At 32.8% G+C, this 21,206-nt stretch overlaps 1 pseudogene; it reads right to left on the bottom strand.

Moving 5' to 3' along the window:
* Window positions 1-13,171: 13,171 nt before the first annotated feature.
* LOC110663719 (silicon efflux transporter LSI3-like) lies at window positions 13,172-17,550 on the bottom strand (annotated as a pseudogene).
* Between the last annotated feature and the right edge of the window lie 3,656 nt (window positions 17,551-21,206).

Raw genomic sequence — 21,206 nt, 5'->3', positions numbered from 1 at the left:
TCATTTTAATTCGGGCTTATATAAATAATTATATACCACATAGTTGTGGCTTGACAATTAGTTTGTATTTTTTATTTTTAACCCAACACGGGTCCAATTGTATAGCCTTATGGGCGGCTGAAACCCACAACCCAGTACGGGCTCTGAAATCATGTTAAATTCGGAGAGAGCATTAGTTAAATTATAATCAATTCATTTTAATTCGGGCTTATATAAGTGAATAAATTGCTTTACACATCAAAATGACTAGTCAAGTCAATGTTGCAACTTAACCACTTATATATACCCTTTTTACCTCATATTCTTTCGATTTCGATGTGGGATTCTAACAAGAAGGGGGATCAGATTGGAGGAATGAAGCAGGAGAAGAGGGAGGAGCAATAAAAGGAACTGCAACAGCAGTCGAGTGTGTTTGATTTTCAGCTGAAGTAACTATGGCTCCTGGTACCCCTGGTTCAGGAACAAGAACAGCATTACCAATTCGCTTGCTATTTTTATGAGAACCAAAACACCAGTACAGACTCCAGCACCCTCCCCATCTTCTTTTCTGCGTTCAAATAAGAAAATAAGAAGTTTGTGAGCAATTAGTTCCAAGGGAATGAAAACACTTTTTTTTTTCTTATTGCAAACTAATCTCATCTGACAATAGGACATCTGATGCATTGATGATTCAATAGAGTGACTAAACTCAGAAGCACATTTCCCATATTTATTCTTTTCACCCACCGTCAAACACCAAGAACTGAACTTGTTAATGCTCCCTATCACCACACCCAAGCCACTAGTGCACATATACATACTAGGTAAATGTAAGCTCAATTTGAGAAATTATCCAACTGTAAGATAACCGATTATCGAGTTTGACATACTGATACTGATCATTAATCTGACATAAACACTTCACAATAAATGAATCATGCGTTAAAGATATTCTAGATACGATATGTAACACAAATATCTTGGACACTGCAACTATTTTTAGCATTTTGTCGTTCTCTCTCTAAACCTAAAAGTGAACCTTTTTTTTGTATTATTTGTTTTTTTATTCTAGGACTTCATCTCTTCCTTCTGCTAGCTTGCGAATCTCCTCCTCCTCCTTCACCCAATAGTGAGTCTCCTCTTTCCCCCATTTTAGATTAGATTGTGTATATAGTTTTTGGTTCTTTTACAAGTCTAAATCTTACATCAACAAGGGTTTTCATTTAATCTGACTAATTTGAATTTTTAATTGCATGTGTGGTTTCTGGTGATTATTGTGATATGGAACCATTATGAGTTTGCGTGTGCTTCTCTATTCTTGCGCGACGTGGGAATCAGTTTTGTTTTGGTGGTTGTTGCTTGTGGCGTGTGAACTGGAGATGGCTAGAATGCGTGAGTGGGATGCTGAAGAGCTCTACTACCATCGTCCTATGCTGTTTTGGTGTCGATTCATTACTTCCATGGCTTCTTAAGGTAATGGGGCTTTCAGCGATAGGTCCTTGGTGTCTTGAACGGATCTTTGCTATTGCTACTTCTGGAGTCCTCTTGGCTTGTTGGACACACTAGAGGATTTCTTTTGAAAGGGTTTTTCTTGATCTGTTGAATGAGACTTCTTGACTTGTTCAGATCTTACTTTTCGAAACTAGGCTCCCTTGAGTTAGGCCTTCGGTCTCTTTAGTGTTTTAGTTCTCTAGATGGCTTTTTGGGCCCCTTGTATGCATATCCTTATTTAGTTTTAATCTATTTGTAAACCTTTGAACTTGGTAGTAAGTTAAGCGCTTTGTTTAAATTTGCTCTTATTATTACACTGGACTTTAGGCATTTTATCCTACAATGAAATCTTTATGTTCCAACTACACACGCACACACACACGTACTTATCACCATATTTCTAAACAAGTACAAAATGAAAAGAGGCAAGTCCTAACAGAAAGAGGAGAGGCTCGTCATCTTTCACAGTTTTTTAATATATAATCTTGTACTCATAGCATAGTCTCCAATAAATACTTAACCATTAGACTAAACTTAATCATTAGAGGCTCTGCGCCAAAAAAAAAAAAAAAAAAAATACTTGACAGTAACTTTATGCTCATGTTGCCGGAATTCTAGTATTGTCGGAGGTCCCGCGCTTTGTTTTATTCACAAATTAAGATTACACGTCTCTGTGCATAAAATCTAGAGTATGCCCTTTTTTATTGATATAAATTTATGCCCTTTTTTATTGATATAAATAGTTTGTATATTAAATAATAAAGAGAAAAAAATTTTCACATTATTAAAATATAAGAAAGGAAAGAAGAGAAAAAAATAAATTATATATATATATAGATACATTTAAATAAATATATATATTATTATATAATAGTACTTGACACGTATGTATATAAAATAAAATAATTATTTTATTTTAATTTTTATAAATAAATTATAAATACATATATTTATTAATAAATAGATGTGTCTGTTAATAAATATATATGTCTATTACACATAAACAATTACAGTTGTTAGGAGATATGTCATAACAAATGTGCCTGTTAATAAACGAATATAGTTACACGTCTCTGTGCATAAAATCTAGAGCATGCCCTTTTTTATTGTTATAAATAGTTTGTATGTTAGATAATAAAATGAAAAAAATTTTCACATTATTAAAATATAAGAAAGGGAAGAAGAGGAAAGAATAAATTATATAGATATATAGATACATTTAAATAAATATATATATTATTATATGATAGCACTTGACACGTATGTATGTGAAATAAAATAATTATTTTATTTTAATTTTTGCAAATAAATTATAAATACATATATTTGTTAATAAATAGATGTGTTTGTTAACTATTACACACAAACAGTTACAATTGTTAGGAGATGTGTCATAACAAATGTGTTTGTTAATAAATGAATACAGTTACATCTGTTAGAAGATGTGCCGATTTAAAACAAACAGTTGTATCTGTTAGAAATAGATAGATGTGTTTATCTAAAAAGATACCATGACTTTCATCCTCTATAAATATAGATGAGTTGCTCAATTTCTATGGAATACTTCTATTTCTTTTTTTTTTCAGTCTCTTTAAATTTTGTTTATATAAAAAGTTATTAAGGGATATTTTCAAAAGTTAATGTTTACAAATTTTAGATTTTTTTGTATTTTGAAGATATATTGTTATAATCTTACAACAATCTAGTGAGGGTAATTAATACCTTAAAGATAGTATTTCTCAAAGCCTATTCACCACCTATTGCCTCAACATTTTTATCTCTCTCACTCTTTTATTTATATATATTTTTGATTTTATATCAATTCACTAATATTTTACTTCTACGGTTCATTGTCGAGAATATACTCCAGCTCACCTCAATCTCCTCTCTGATTTTAGGTTATAAATGTCAAATAACTGCATCACGATGAATAGTCAAATTTAAATTTGAAGTTTTGCACAAACTGAGGACCATATGAAATATTATAAACATTCCTTAATTTAATGTAATATTTCTAATTTTCAAATAATTATATATATATATATATATATATTTTTTTTTTTATTCTAACCCTGGTATTGTAGACTTCGCGTATGTACTTTCATTTCGTAAAAATTCGATCGTCGCCCGAATCTGCAATTTCGGGCTGAGCAGATAAGCTGCTGGAACCATTTCAGAACCGGGTCAAGATTATAGGCTAACCCACCGTTTTCAGATGTTCTGGATGCGTTCTAGTTGTCAGATTTGGCATAGGTAAACTCGAACTCTATATTACTCAATTTTTGCCTTGTACTGGGTTAGAATAAAATTTATAAAATATTCGTGGATGACAAGAAAATTACGATTCCTATTGCAATAGCCTTATAATATTGTTAAGGACAACAGGGCAGGTTTATAGAATTTTTAAAGTTAATTTGAATAGTTTTTGTAAAATATTAGTTTTGAAATCTTATAATTGAGTTGTCTGATGTTGTGATTATTGCTTGGTTTGGAGGGCCTAGGAGAGGCCATTTAATGATGATGAGATATGGATTGAGTTTAGAAGTGTTATTTAAACCATTTTGCAGGTTGAGTAGGTCATAGGTATAGGGAAGACTCTGCCGGATTTTCAGCACAACTTAGGGTGTCTTTGGTCTTTTCTAAACTTGTATTGAGTCAAATATATTAAATAATTGCAATGAAATTTTCAAGTGAGCCAGGACAACCTTCCTCCTCCGCCCAGCCGCCACAGTGACCTCAGTTCAAGTTTGTGAGTAAAATATTAATTTTAATTGTAATTTCGATATTATTATATGTTCAAGCATACCCATGCATCACTTATAAATATGTATCTATGTAGTTAAATACTAGGCATGTTTTATATTGCATTCATAATTGTTGAAGTGCCATGGATGTTGTTTGTGGTAATTTGGAGCAGTGTGTGTGCGTGGCGCGCGTGTGGTATGGTATTGGATGTGGACAGGACGGGTAGAAACGGCTTGAGAGACATTCGCTGGGACCCAGTCTTTCAGGGTAGACACGGCTTGAAGACACTCAGTGGGACCCCGCATTTGGTTTATTAAGCGAAAGTTCGGCTTGAGAGACACTCGCTGGTAGAGGTTGGATTAAGAGGGCTGTATAGGGGACCAGCTCTCATATATATATTGCTTGACAGTGTTGGGTGTGTGAGTGCTCCAAATTGCCTTTTTGCTGTTATGATATAAAAATTATGACAATATTGTATTTCATTCCACAGGGTGAATTAGCTTTAGATAGTTATAGAGATATGATTAAAATTGGTATTTTACTCTCTGAGTTAAATGCTCACTCTTGTTCATTTATTTTTCCAGGTTACAGAATGATTATTTGTTATGGCTAACTTGCTCTTCTTTTTTGCAGGTCCATTAATAGCATTTAATGTATTTTGTACAATTGAGTTAAATTTTAGACTCCGCATGTGTTAGAAGCACTTATTTTTATTTTTGGCCTATATTATAAAAGTTATGTTGGACCTATAAAATTATTAACTGTATGCATGATGGGATTAGATGAGGGAGCTGAGCTCCTATTTGAGTTATGACATTTTGATTTTGTGGAGGGTGAGTTGAGCTCTCCAATTTATTAGATATTGTGTTTACAGGTCGGGCGAGTCAAAAACTCCCCGTTGAATGGTCCATTTTATGGTCGGATTTTGTCCGATTGAATTCTTGAAATTGGGCCCAAATGGGCCTTAGAGTTGGGTTGAGGAATAGTTAGGCTTACTACGGGCCTCGGGGGCTTTAGGCTGGCCCAGGTCATAGTGCCAGTTCGGCCCATAGGTTGGGTCATGACAAAAGTGGTATCAAAGCTTAGGCTTTAGATTCAGGGGAAAAAATGTAATTGGGAGTGTAAAAAGAAGTCTTGTTAAGAGGTCACATGCGGAGTATAGAATTCTGTTTTGTCTTTTTCTGTAATTCTTTGTTTCTAGATTCTACATTATATCTCGGGAAATACAAGAGTGTCTCAGTTAGTGTCTTGATTTTCGTGGAGTACATAGAAATGTGAAATAGAGTTAGCAGACATGTTGAGGTCTGCCATGGAAATACGTTCTCTAAGAAACACTATATTTCTATCAGTATGGGTCCAACTATTGTGCCTATCTGGTGTTAGGCACGAGTACATAAAGGTGAGTTTTGATAGTATAATTGCACTAGATAAGGGTGAGGATACCACTGCTGGTAGTCGTCAGTGGATGACCCAGTCAGAGTAAGTTTATGATAATAGTAGATTCAAAAGAGATAAGAGATTAGGAGACCTAGTCTGTCAAGACGTATCGTAGTAACTATACAATATTCTCGATGTCTGCTTTGTAAGCTGCAGATTACAGTATCGACATGAGATTATTGTGTAGAACTGCGTGTATTCCCATGGTGCTCCATAATGAGGGTGTTTACGGATGGCCTCTGTTTTGGTACAATTATGCCAAAACAGAGTTCTATATCTGCAGAGGAGTTGGGAACTCCTAGTTAGGGATCTAGAGCTAGAATATTGAAAGGTCACAGTTGGGTGGTAACTAGAGTCAGTAACTCAGTTATCCTAGCATGAGCTCGAGTTACATCAAGAGTTACCATCAGACCAGAGGTTGTGGATTAGTTGCAACGTAAAGGTGACATCTATAGAGTGAGACCATCTGGTCTTCAATATGGAATTTTAGATAGTTTTTGCAGTACGATAGACGTTTTGCTTAGAGCTTAGTGAGAATAGTATATCTTGTGTGTATCAGCAAGGTGTAAAGTACAACCCTATGATATGATAAGAGAGTCTTTAATTTGACATGGTTTTGGTAAGGTGGTAAATGTAGTACCTTTGTTGCAGTAAGTTAGAGTATAGTCCTATCTTTTCAGAAGAGATCAAAGGTTATTACTGATAATGATGACTTATGGAGTAGTGTCCCAAATGGGATTGCAGCGTGAGGTAGAGAGTTGTTAGCTCAGGTGTTCTGGAGAGGGTACAAGTTCCATGTAGGAATTATAAAATGTAAGTTCAAGATGTATGTAAGCCTTTAAATTGAATGACGGGTTTGGAAACCTTGTATTTTAAGTTTTAGCTAATTAAATGGATACAAAAAATTAGAGTTGCTACAGATCCCCTCTCTAAGGTAGTAGGAGGTAGTATGTAGTCCAAAAGGGTAAGAATAGAAAATACGCAGGAGAAGTATGACTGTTATTCCCTAAGTTCATCCTTAGCTTCTTAATGCTTAAGATAAAAATATACTCCAAATAAAGTAAAAGAAAAAGGACAAAAGTTAGCATCGATAAATCATAGAATATGTGTATATATATATATATATATATATATATGTAGAGAGAGAGAGAGAGAGAGAGAGAGAGAGAGAGAGAGAGAGAGAGAGAGAGAGGGAGTGTGGTTCAAATGCAGTAGGAGAGATAGCTTGAATACCAGTAGAAGTCTAGCTAGGGTAATTAAAGGATCAATTATGAGTAACACTGAGGTATAGATGACGTGATAGGGATAGTGGAATGGTATAAGTTTCTGACATGACAATCAGGTTCAAAAAAAAAAAAGATAGAGCTAAAGAATGGAAGAGTGAAAGTTCGGATTTGGGTAAGATAAAAAGAGTTGGCTAAAGAATAAACTGGAAAAACATATTAGGATAAAATTAGGAAGAATAGAGCTAAGATACCGAGGAGGTGAATGTGGTTCTAGGAAGGGTAAACGAGATAAACAAAAAAGTAAGGATAAAGTCGTAGAAAATGATGGCATTAGGAAGGACATTATTAAGTTATGGAACCTAGAAGTACAGGACTTAGAGTAGGTCATAATTGATGTAGTGTTAGGAGCCTGAACCTAGAGCTTAGAGTTACAAGATCGGGATTAGACCTTATCTGTTTTCTACCCCCAAGGCAGGATAATGGGACAATGACATAAGAACCCTTTTGGTTGTTGACAGTATAATGGAAATTAGGTGAGGTGTGCGACCAAAGTAGGTTGTAGCTGTTGAGCGTACTGTGGTAACTTGAATTGTATTGTCAGATAAAGAAGCAAGATCAGTAGGAGTAAGTTGGATAAAAGTCAACATAAGGGATTTAAATATGCAAGATGAGGGATAATGTCACAGAGGATAGATGTTAAAATTTAGAATAGTGAGACCTAGAGTCAAAAAATTGGAGTTAGATAGAGATTTTCAGTGTGATCGATAGGATAATTATGTAAAAAAAAAAAAGAAAGAAAAGGAGTAATAATAAATAGATAAATAAATAAATAATAGTATGATAATATGTAGCAGAACACTAGTAAAGGTCAGAATAGGACAAGATAGGAATAGGTGTAATTATAAAATATTGAGAAGTACATGGATTAGAGGAGTGATTGATGGTAAGATTGGAGTAGATCTGAAAGAATCTGTGAGTGCTTTTATTTTCTACAATATAACCAAGTATAAAGAGCATTGGACAAATAATTATAAGTATGGAAGATAAATGGAGAGTAAAAAGGAAATAGTAAATTTTAAGATGATATGTCAGGCAGGACAATAGTATAATAAATGGTAGATACAACTGATATCTTGTAATAAAGCACAATAATTACAAAGAAATAACGAAACTAAAAAGGGAGACTAAGGGGTATGAGCTAAATCTTGTTTATCAAACAATGGTATAGCATAAATGGTGGGAGAACATTTCTCCTTCTTTCCAAATTAGCTCATGTTTCGATTCTAGGAGATTATGTTAAGAAGAGAGGTCATATCAAAGTGACCCAATTAATTGAAAATTTGATGGGCGTTAGCACATATCCAATCTTTTGAGGTGAAAATGACGATAATGGTGTACCTGATGTTAAATACAAAAGAATGATCAGAGAGGTGACGAGTTAAATCGAGCTAGTTACTAGGGCTTACAACCCTTTTGAACTATAAGCTGGAGGAAGTGCTATTTGCTAATGAATTTCAATAGATGAAATTGTTGCTAATGGGAAAAGTTGAGGCTGAAGTTTGGGAAGCTATGGGCAGTATATGTGATTATATTAAGGAGAATGAACACGTGAAGTATCTTGTTTGGAATTAAGGCATGGCACACATTTCCCACAACTGTGTTAGTTTAGATGAAACTTATAGTTTCTAGGGCTCCTATCCATCTAGGATGAGCAATTTCCTACTAAGGCTGGTAGGGAATGATAATGTTCTGATAGTTAAAGTTAGAAAAGGGGATACAAAAAGAATTTTTTATGGCTAATTCCAAGTGTTACATAATGTTAAAAATGTGCTGGTAGGAGTCAATCGTAAGCTTAGAATTCTCGAAGTAATGAAACTAGTAATCAAGATAAGACTAAGAAATAAAAAGAAAGTTAAAGTTGATGATGGGATAGAAATCTTTGAAGGAAAAGGTGTAAGGGTGAGACAGGACTAAGATTAAGGAATAAGTACAGCAGGTTGAAAAGATATCAATAATAGCAGAAATAGGAAAAGAAAGTGGATAAGATCCAAAGGACAGGAAGAAAGCTCGATAAAGCTAGTTATAATGATGAGGATAAAAAGAAATAGATATGCGAGGAAAACACTAAGAGATGTTTGAAACAAGTTATTATGAGATGATAGACTAAAGGAGTAGTGGAGCCTCGATCTAAGTGCCAATGTGTCAGAAGTAGGCCACATACTAAGAAGCTTTAGGAAGAAGTCTAGATATTTCCATTCCAGAGAAAGAGTGGGAAATGATAAAGTTGCACTAATTAGGTTGTCAGGGAACACAAACACTTTTGTCACTTAGAAGGAGAGACCCAGTTCACTTTCCAATGTTGATAAATGATACACTTGGCCCTTGGAGGGAACTCTACATAACTAGTTACATAAGATGGACAAGAGCTGGTATAAGGACCTTAGTAATGACACAAAAGAGATTGAAAATTTGAAGTATCATGGGAGTGAGAAGATTTATAGGTATTGACCATTGGGGTCATAGGACAAGTAAAGGTTTCGAACGAGATGTATATGATAGGTGCTATAGGAAAGCATTTCATAGGATACTATAGGGTAAGGAACATAAGTCATATTTTTGAGAAACAGAGATTATTGAAACAAAAAAATGAGGACTGAAGTCACCAAGAGACACGTTAGGGTGTAATAAAAGTGAGGTAAGCACCAAAGTTGATTAAAGTTATCAGATATCAAGTCGAGAGTAGTGGAGTTATAATGAGTTCTAGAGATAACAAAAAAAAAAAAAAAAAAAGAGGGGTAAACGAGTAGTCAGATGTGATGGTTTAGACTCAGAAGGAGGATGGTAGCTGGCATACTACGACAGAGGCAGATAGACATAAAAATTTTTAACCATCCATGCAGATCCAAGGCGAAAAGATGTAAAATTTGCAATGGGTGACCGTGTTCTTGAAGGTTTCTCCTATGAAAAGGGATATGAGATTTGGAAAGAAAAGGCAAATTGGCACTCCGTTATATAGGACCTTTTAAGATCATGGACAGAATGGGAGTAGTTGCCTATCAGTTAGAATTGCCACCAAACCTTTCTCATGTCCACTTAGTATTCCACATTTTCATGCTTAGAAAGTATGTTCCCGATCCTTCTCATGTGCTGCGACCAGACACAATGGAATTAAATGAGAATTTGATCTTTAAGGAGCAACTAGTAGCCATAGTAGACTATCAGATGAGACAACTTTGGTCAAGGCAAATCCCTATAATTAGTTCTGTGGAGGAGTTAATCTATAAAGGAATGCACTTGGAAGTTAGAGCGGGATATGCGTAGCAAGTACTCATAAGTTTGATATGTAACTATGTGTCATTGTTCTGCCTTGTGTAAAATTCGAGGACGAATTTTCTATAAGGGGGTAAGAATGTAACATCCCTAATTTTCAAATTATATATATATATATATATATATATATATATATATATATATATATATATATATATATATATATATTATTCTAACCCCGGTATTGTGGATTTCGCATATGTACTTTCATTTCATGGAAATTCAATCGTCACCCGGATCTGCAATTTCGGGCTGAGCAGATAAGCTGCTGGAACCATTTCAGAACCGGGTCAAGATTATAGACCACCCCACCATTTTCAAACGTTCTGGACACATTTCAGTTGTCAGATTTAGTGTAGGTAAACTCAAACTCTATATTACTCAATTTTTGCCTTGTACTGGGTTAGAATAAAATTTATAAAATATTCGTGGATGATAATAAAATTACGATTCCTATTGCAATAGCCTTATAATATTGTTAAGGACTGCAGGGCAGGTTTATAGAATTTTTAAAGTTAGTTTGGATAGTTTTTGAAAAATATTAGTTTTGAAGTCTTATAATTGAGTTGTCTGATGTTGTGATTATTGCTTGGTTTGGAGGGCCCAGGAGGGGCCATATAATGATAATGAGATATGGGTTGAGTTTAGAAGTGTTATTTGAACCATTTTGCAGGTTGGGTAGGTCATAGATATAGGAGAGACTCAGCCAGATTTTCAGCACAACTTAGAGTGTCTTTGGTATCCGTAGTGACCTCTGTTCAAGTTTGTGAGTAAAATATTAATTTTAATTGTAATTTCGATATTATTATATGTTCAAACATGCCCATGTATCACTTATAAATATGTATCTATATAGTTAAATACTAGACACATTTTATATTGCATTCATAATTATTGAAGTGCCATGGATGTTGTTTATGGTAATCTGGAGCAGTGTGTGTGCGTGGCGTGCGTGTGGTATGGTATTGAATATGGACAGGACAGATAGACACAGCTTGGGAGACACTCGCTGGGATCCGGTCCTTTGAGGTAGACACGGGTTAAGAGACAATCGCTAGGACCCCGTATTTTATTTATTAAGCGAAAGTCCGGCTTGAGAGACACTCACTGGTAGAGATTGGATTAAGAGGGCTGTATAGGGGATCAGCTCCCATATATATATTGCCTGACAGTGTTGGGTGTGTGAGTGCTCCAAATTGCCTTTTTGCTGTTATGATATGAAAATTATGACGATGTTGCATTTTATTCCACAGGGTGCATTAGCTTTAGACAGTTATAGAGATTATGATTAAAATTAGTATTTTACTCTCTGAGTTGAATGCTCACTCCTGTTCATCTATTTTTCCAGGCTACAGAAGGATTATTTGTTGTGGCTAACCTGCTCTTCTTCTTCGCAGGTCCATTAATAGCATTTAATGTATTTTGTACAATTGAGTTAAATTTTAGATTCCGCATGTGTTAGAAGCATTTATTTTTATTTTGGGCCTGTATTATAAAAGTTATGTTGGACCTATAAAATTATTAACTGTGTGCATGATGAGATTGGATAAGGGAGCTGAGCTCCTATTTGAGTTATGACATTTTGATTATGTAGAGAGTAAGCTGAGCTCCCCAATTTATTATATATTGTGTTTACAGGTCGGGCAAGTCAAAAACTCTCCATTGAATGGTCCATTTTACGGTCGGACTCTGTCTGGTTGAATTCTTGAAATTGGGCCCAAATGAGCCTTAGAGTTGGGTTGAGGAATAGTTAGGCTTACTAAAGGCCTCGAGGGCTTTAGGCTGACTCAGGTTCTAGTGCTGGTCCGGCCCATAGGTTGGGTCGTGACATCTATCTTCATGTGGCTATCATTCTATTATCAATAATGATTAAAAATATAATTAAAAGGTTATGATGAGAAAAAATAAAAATCAATCTACTCCACCATTAAAAAGTTAAAAACAAAAATAATTTGCTATATATATGTATATATAATTGTTAAAATTTATTTATTTATTTATTTATTTTAATTTTTTAAGGTTAAAAAATATAAATTATACTAATAATGAGTTGATTTTGTGACATTCAATTAATTTAAATAAAATAAACAAATTTGTAATTTCATAAATAATTAATAAAAATAGGAAAGTAACTTTTAAATTATTATAAATAATGGAATTCAAATCGATTTTATTATTTATTTAAATCAAATATCATTAATAGAGTTGAATTGAATTTCAAAAGATAAAAAAAAAAAAAAAAAAAAAAAAAAAAAAAAAAATTGTTATGAGAAACAATGAGTGTAGTACACTCAGCTAGGGGTTGATTCAAAGTTAGGATCGGTTCATAAATGATGAATAATTTTCAATTGGATTGGAATGGTGGGTAGGTTCGATCATGGTCAAATTGAATTTTTCATAAAAAATTAAAAAAAAAAAAAACGCTTTAGATTTATCAAAATTGAAATTTAATCCAAATCGAAATTAGAGGACATGGAGACCAGTTTAGATCCCCTTAAACTTTAAACCCCATCAACTTGTTATGTAGTATGTGAGAATGATAATGTACTCATAAAAATTGCTTATAATTTCAATAATCGAATTTATTAAAAATTAAACTAAAATTTTCTTTAAATTATTCAAATTCATCAAAAATTCTATTATTATTAGAATATTATCAGAACTCATTTATCTTTATATAATTTAATTAATAATTTATATAAAAATATATTTTATAAATAATTTATATTTTAAAATTTTAATAATTATATAAAATATATTTAAATTCTATTTCAAATATAATATTTATAAATATTTATACATATTATTATAAATATACATATTTTATACTAATTAATAATTTATATAAATTAATTTAAGTAATGATTACTCAACACATAATTTCTAGCTCAATTATATGCCATTCAAGCTCAGTCAGCTCGGATATAAAATTGACAACCCGCTGCCATCCCCAGGACCATGTACTATCCAACAAGTGTCAAGCCAACGGCAATGACCACAACAGTGGAAGGGACACCGAATTTGAGATAGCTCCAGGAAGATAAATTATAACCAAGGGTGGCGGCGGTGGCACGACTAGCCTTCTCACAAACGATCATATTGGCAGCTGAACCAACAAGTACTGAGAGGTTACCAGACACAAAGCTGACTCATGCTAGAATCAACCATGCCTTCTTCACAAAAAAAGGAGAAATACTTGCCGCTCATGATGCCGTCCTTTAGCCCAGCTAGACAACTGACATAATGTAAACATTTTTTACATGACCACAAGTCTTGAATTAAGGCTAAGAATTCAACGGATACTACCAGTTGTTACATTTGAGATTGAGATAGAGTAAGGATGAGGAATGCAAGAACTGCTATCACTCTGGCATGGTCAATTTGTGCATAGGGCTCCATCATCTCCCATAAATAGCTTGGAATTCCAGCTTTCCTGAAGCCATCGATTGTCATGAACATCCCACAAAAGAAAACTAGAAGTGAATATATAGGATACCTGTTCAAAGAAGTGGAGGAATAATGTCCAAGTTCAGTGATTTAACAAACAAATATATATACAGTAATAATAAATGGATCATTTGGGGTGATTTTACCTTCTCCAGGCATGATTGTCCATCCTTGAAATCCAGAACCATGAGAGAGCTAGTGCAGCCGTTATTGCAGTCCATGAGATGTTCATACCAAAAATTAAAGCAATCATCATCCCTATGGTTATTAGGTAAAAACAGGATTTCCACAATAGGCTTCTCCATTTTGAAGGGTGTTCTTGAATTTCCTGGGGGTTCCAACCCAACATTGGGAATTACGTCACTCTGACTGACATAAATTTTGTGCCTAAAATCCCCTTTAGGGATCAAATTTCAACCACAGGGAGAACTCATTTACTTACCCAATCCAAGGCATGTTTCTTGAAAATATAGGCATTTGAATCGTGGTATTTAGCCGGGGGATAACCTGTGATAAATCATATCTCCATGTGCAAGTTCTCCACCGTTATGAGAAGAAAGCTGTCTCCAGAAGATGCATAGGGGATGCATAGAATTCAAAAAGACGCCTATAAATGCTGCCGGTAAGATTCCACCTAAGAAAGTCCCAAAATAAATCTTTCCGTTTACAGCTATAATCAGATTTTGAGGGTTGCCAATTGGAGTTGCTGAAGATCCAATGTCTGCACTTGAGGCCACAGTAAGTAAGAAAGAGTGAGGAGTGAGATTATTTTGTCTTGCAATTTTCAGCACTGGTACTTCAGTCAAGACAATGCAAGAGGTGTCATTAGTGAAAAAAGCACTTCAATGGCAGGTACTAAGTGACATAACTCCTCAAAATATATATAATTAATTCAGTAACTTGGGTTTTTAGATAGTACATAAGCTTAATGATATTTAATAATTTAATCATGACATTCGTTCAATTGGATTGGATCAACTACTATAAGACCCACTCAATAAAAGGAAATAATCTTTATTAAAAATAAACAATCTTGATCAGATTACCAAATATAGCAATGCCTGTAATTATACACTATAAATAAAAGTATAATTATATAATTATGTTAGCTAATAGTATTCATATAATTACATAGTTGATTTATCATAACCAATCATTATTCATATTCTATATGTTCTTTCTCCCTGATCAATCTAATACACTATTCTCTTATATCAGCTCTAACTTAAGCACAGAGGGTCCTCACTGGGTTCATATCCGATGGATCTCTGACCCATTTATTTTTTGTTTTACAGGTCTATACATACAAGAAATTTTCATGAACTGCAACATTGATGCCATCTATGGAAAACGACACAAGAAGCTATGTGTCTCTCTTATATTCTTTATATTCTGAACTCAAAATGAAAGAATGAACCAAGTGAGAGAATGACTTGTAGTTTGCAACAACCCAGCCAAAAATTTTTTATCATAATCAATAAATTTCTAAATTTACTCAGGTACGATTTAAAAATTTTATTTATATTCACATTAGTTTTGTTTTAAATTTTCCAAAAGACTATATATCTTATTAGACGATCAATCAATGATATTCTTCTTGTAGTACGTATGAATGCTTTATCATTGCATCACTCTTTCTTCTTTACTATTATTACCTATATATAACATATGTGCTCCAAGCGATATTTTCATATTTCATTTTATAAAAATTTGACATTAAGAAAAAAAAATCACATTTTCAATTGCTATGTTGTATTTTTAATAGTTTAATAATTGACTGGAGATCATTGTAAATTCCAGAACTTTCAAATTATTTAAACTTATAAAAATTCTTATTTGATAATTTTTATTTATTTTACAAATTTATCAATGTTTCTATGATAAGGAAATAATATCGATTTATGCTAATAGCTATAAAAGAGCAACATTTAATAAGTCCATCGTTGCACCTTCTGTTTTGTACTTTGAACTATTACTGTGTTTTGTTGAAAATTACCTATAATGCTTCCAATCAACATTATATGAATTTTAGTCAATTTTCTTAACACAAAATTCTATTATTATCAAAATTAAATTCATTGCTTTACTTATGATTCTAAAAATTAATTTTTAGAATTATTTGGGGGCAATAGCATAAACTCCATTAGATTAAATTATAGTCCAAATTTGTCTTCAAGATGAATGATAATTGGAGACACTTGAAATTATTTTAAAATTTATCGCTCTAATTTCTATGATCTAGCATTGCTTTTAATTTCTATTTAACCCATACTTATTATACTACAGAATTTAGATGTAATTGAAATCAAAATTTATTTTATAACTTTGTATATATGAATATATTTTTATGAATAACATATCACTCTGAAACATTCTTTAAACCTGAAAGCCTTTATTTTTTTTATCAAAATCAGTTGGTAAATCCCCTGGAAATGTACATTGTACATTCCATTTATAATACTATTCATTAAGAAATCGTGGATAAGTTTACAACATGCATTATATGGATTATCTTCACAAAAATATTTATACAAGCATTATTTTTGTAGATGAATATTAAAGGGTCTTAATAGCCCGCCAAGCTAAATAAATTGAGAGTGCTTAGCCCATCCATAACGATAGTCCGCTAGGCTAAAAAATCTAAGGGTGCTTAGTCTATCCACAATGATAGTCCACCAGACTAAAATAAAGGGTGTTTAATCTATCTACGGCAATAATACACCAGACTAAATAAAATAAGGGTGCTTAGACCATCTACGGTGATAGTCCACCAGGCTAAAACAAAGAGTGCTTATCTATGGCGATATTCCATCAGGCTAAAAAATTTAAGGGTGCTTAGCCTATCCACGGCGATAGTTTGCTAGATTAAAACAAATGTGCTTAGCCCATCTGTGACGATAGTCTGCCAGATTAAAACAAAGATTAGGTGCATATCTACCTAAGTTCAAAATTCTATCATTATCAAGTTTATCAAGACAATAGTCCGCACTCAAAAAAAATTTAGGGTGATGACTAAAGCTTTGATATGTAAACGAACCTCAAGATTCGTACTTGAGGGGGGACTAATAATATAACTCTTCAAAATATATATAATTAATCCAATAACTCAAGTTTTTGGATAGTCAAAGTCTAATGATATTTAATTGTTCAACCATGAAATTCGTTCAATTAGTTCAATCACTATAAGACCCACTCAATAAAAGGAAAGAATCTTGATTAAAAATAAGTAATCTCAGTAGGATTACTAAATATAGCAATACCTATAATTATGCACTATAAATAGAAATATAATTCTATAATTATGCTAGCTGATAATATTTATATAATTATATAATTGACTTACCATAATCAATCATTGTTTATATCCTCTATAAAGAGATAAGATATCTATGAAGGTATATTATTTCTTTCTAATCCATCTAATACATTATTCTCTCATATCAGCTCTAGCTTAAGCATCGGAGGGTCCTCACCAGATTTATACCCGGTGGACCTCTGACCCACTTATTTTCTATTTTTGACCCATTTATTTTCTATTTTACAAGTTTATACCCACAAAAAATTTTCATGAACTGCAACACTAAGCAAACTTGAAAAATTAAATCTTAGCTCCTTGGCTTCATGACAGCAACTTTCCCACATACTCTCAAATGCATCTGCTCTTTTAAGATAGACTTATCACCATCGTTCCAAAAAGAAATGCAAGAGCTGAAAGATCAATTGAAGCATATGCTTGAGCAGGGGATGTGACCCAGAAGCGACCATAAATACAGCCCCTAGAAGAGCCCTTCTGTCCTCCCAATGGGCAGAAGTGGAATAGTAAGGAAAGCTACCAAAAACCAGAATATTGAGCAAAGGCAAATGAACCAAGTATCATTTTTACTGAAGAAGTCATTGCCTTTTGTTTTTCAGCTTTAATTAGATATTAAAGACAAATTGCTGCATGTGAAGTACTTTGCATCCTCAAAACTATCATCAATAGAACAGTACTGTAGCTAATCCGCTTAATCAACACCCTTTCCAGCCAAAGGATATTGTTAGTAATATGCCCTAGAGCATATCATTTAGTATGTATCTTGTACATATTTTATTAATAAAAGGCAATTTCACTTTTCCGTTTAGATAATATATTTATGTGTAATAGAAAAGGTCCATTGATATTTTGTTAGAAATTCTATTCTTAAGTTGTTAAGAATATGAGTCACAGTATTTCTAGCACAAAGTATCATAAATTGGTTCACAATTGAGGATACTTCACAATGAGGACATGACTTATCCAGAAATATTATAATCATGTTTGTTCCCAAGTTATTTATATGAGATGTAAATAAGATGGAATGGTGAGTCTCATGCCATATGACAAACATGATAGGCACTTACGCATGATAAGTAGGCCGAACCAGTGACATTTATGATAAGCACGTGGAGTTTACTCTTGTCAATGCAATGTCATAAATCATATCAGTGCGTATAATCTTTAGACCTGAGATAGCACAGTTATCTTGTATATAGGTGGTTTGAGTTTGATACTTCTTTCATATTTGTACTGTATATGGGTATATGAGCATGTGTTGGCTCCTACCAGTTATATATAGAGATAGGTGTTGATCAAAATGGAATTTGTTACCCTAAGTAAATAGGGATAAAATCCTATGTTCATTTAATTATTCTTGATATTTCAAGTTCCTGGCCAGGACAGACAGAGTTAATTAGAAAAAAGTTTCTAATGAGAAAATCTTTTTAATCAAGAACTGGAATTAAAAGAGAATATAATATTCATAGCAAATGGAGTTGAACATAAACCATGACTCCAGCTCGAATTGGGATTTTATAATAGAGAGATTCTAGTACATGGTAACTTATGATTATAGGTTCATTTAAGGTATTCCTTATTACTGATTGGGTGGCCATGACATGCTATACTAGGTGTTAACCATGGTCCATGAGGTGGCTAAAATGATTTAGAGAAATCATTTATGGTAAGAAAAAAAAAGTTTTGATGATATTAAGAGTTGATATCATATCTCATTGCCAGTTAGTGATGAGCCTAGTAAGTCACACACATATACAAGTAATCACCAAGTTAAATGTCATTTAATTGATTAATTAAAGAGTTTAATTGATTAATTAAATAGGTTTGGTTTGTAATTAGATTGCAAAGTTCCTAGCATGGCTTGAAACCAAATCTAGGTTATTAGATATATAGTATAAGTTAAATTTATATATTTAAAGTGTTTAAATATGAATTTAATTATGAGAAATTAATTAATAGAGATTAATTAATTAATTTATATTTGATGTAAATTGATTAGAAGAGGAGAAATAATTATTTTGGGTTGAAAACTCAAAATTAAAACACAAGGGTAATTTGGTCATTTTACAGGGTGACATGTGGCACCATGAGATGGTGACATGTGGCACCATGAGATGGTGACATGTGGCACCACATAAGCTTGCCATTTGTCTTCCAATCATGCAAGGTGATCAAAGTCAAGATTAAATCTAGCTTTGACACTTGGCTTAATATGATTAGGTCAATTAAAATTAAGAAGCAATCAGGTGATGACATGTACAAGGATTTTGAGTGATGACCTAATTATATAAAGTGATATTATGAGAAAATAAAAATCAGCCACTCTTCTTATTTTCTCTCAAGTGTGCCGCCACCTCTATGTGCTTCTCCTCTCTTTATATTCTCTCATCAATTCAAAGAGAATGATCCAAGTTTCTTTGAATTAAAATCACTAGAAATTGTTTTTAGTATCCTATACACATCTATAACCTCTCTAAAGGCAAATCCCTAATTTCTAATTGGTTGGCAAGGCTTGAGAAGCTGGTTTGGGGGCTGTCCATTGGTGATCTTGGTGTGAACAAGCTAGAGGGACAACATTTGGGGTCCTAGGTGCTTCACAAAGGTACCAATCACATCTACAATGCATCAAAAGGTTAGTGCACATATTTTTGTATCAATCTAGGATTCTAGTGAATTAATTTATTAATTCTAAAATCTTAAATGGTAAATGTAGATCCTAATACATATTAAAAGTGTTTTAATATGCAATTGAACATTGAAATCAATTAGGTACATAATGAATGTTGCATGATGCATGAGACCCTAGAAGAAAATTTTTCAATTCAATGTTCTAATCTGTTAATTTACATGCTTCCGCTCCTTCAACTGGTATCAGAGCCACTATATTTGTCATTTAGATTGTTCAAGATGAATTTAATTGTGTGATTTGATCAAATTTTATTGATCTATTGCTGGTTGCAATCATCAATGGTGGCAGCAAGGTGTTGAAGCCATATATGGTGCACATGTTTTTGTTCTTCAATGGTGCGCATGGTTTGGGCATTGAATATGCAATTATTGTATGATCTAAGGCCCTTCCCATGACTAATTAAAATGTTTAATTAAGAGTTTTAATCACACAATTAAATTTTAATTCAAATATGAATTTTTAAATTTATTTGAATGATATTCAAATCTGAATTTTTAAATTTGTTTGAATGAGATTCAAATCTGAATTTTTAAATTTGTTTTGAATAAAATTCAAATCTAAATTTTTAAATTTGATTGAATGAGATTCAAATCTGAATTTTTTAGTTGAATATGAGATATTCAATTTAATTTTAGTATGTATGTTTTATTTAATTATTAAATGGTAATATGCATGATGGATGATCATGGACAATAAAAGACCAATGTGATTGGATTTATTTCTTTTATTTTTCTTTGGGTTGTAAATTAATTAATTTATTTTGGTGGCATGTATTATAAAGGTTGTAATAATTTTGGATTATAATTTCATTTATTTGGGGACTTTAAAGTTCATGTTCTTGTAAATTCGCCTTGGTATGCCAAGGATTACTATATAATTGGATAGCAAGAAGATCAAGGAGGTCAAGAGCATTGGTAGGACCAGTGGGAGAAATTCAAGATCAAGTATTGATTATGTACTCCTTCAGCAACTCTTATAATATGAATGAATAAAATGCACCTAGGAATGCCTGGATTCAATTCTAAGGCCCTGATTCAATTCTTAGTGCTTAGAATTGAATCCCTTAGAAAATCCATGATCATACCATATTATATGTTTATCCATGTATGCATGAGATGTATGGAAATGTATGCAAGTATATGATATATGCATACTAATTGGATAATGAGCAAAGTGAGACTATAATAGTAATTAGGCTGACCACTAAATCTTCCAAACAAATGATTAAGTTGGAAATGGTATAATTAAAGTAATTATATCATGGGCCCTCCATTGAGGCAATTATTTTAAAAAATTTTAAATACTTGCATATGATGCAATTAATTTAAGAGGTTTTCTTAAGAATAATTGTTAAGCATGAGATGTTGTAAATATGTAAATGGTTTGGTGGTCAATAATGGATGTGCCTGAGGACATTAAAATTATTTGCATGTTTACTGGTTCAATGGAATCAACTTAACTAATGCAAGATAAGTCAATAATGGATGTGCCTGAGATTTTGAGCATTAGAGGCTAGGTAAATGATTGAACCTCACATGAGATGTGATGG

The sequence above is a fragment of the Hevea brasiliensis genome, chromosome 17, assembly GCF_030052815.1.
Source record: "Hevea brasiliensis isolate MT/VB/25A 57/8 chromosome 17, ASM3005281v1, whole genome shotgun sequence".
In the NCBI taxonomy this organism is placed as follows: domain Eukaryota; kingdom Viridiplantae; phylum Streptophyta; class Magnoliopsida; order Malpighiales; family Euphorbiaceae; genus Hevea; species Hevea brasiliensis.
The sequence above is the reverse complement of the archived record's forward strand: the minus strand, read 5'-3'. Positions and strand labels throughout refer to the sequence as shown.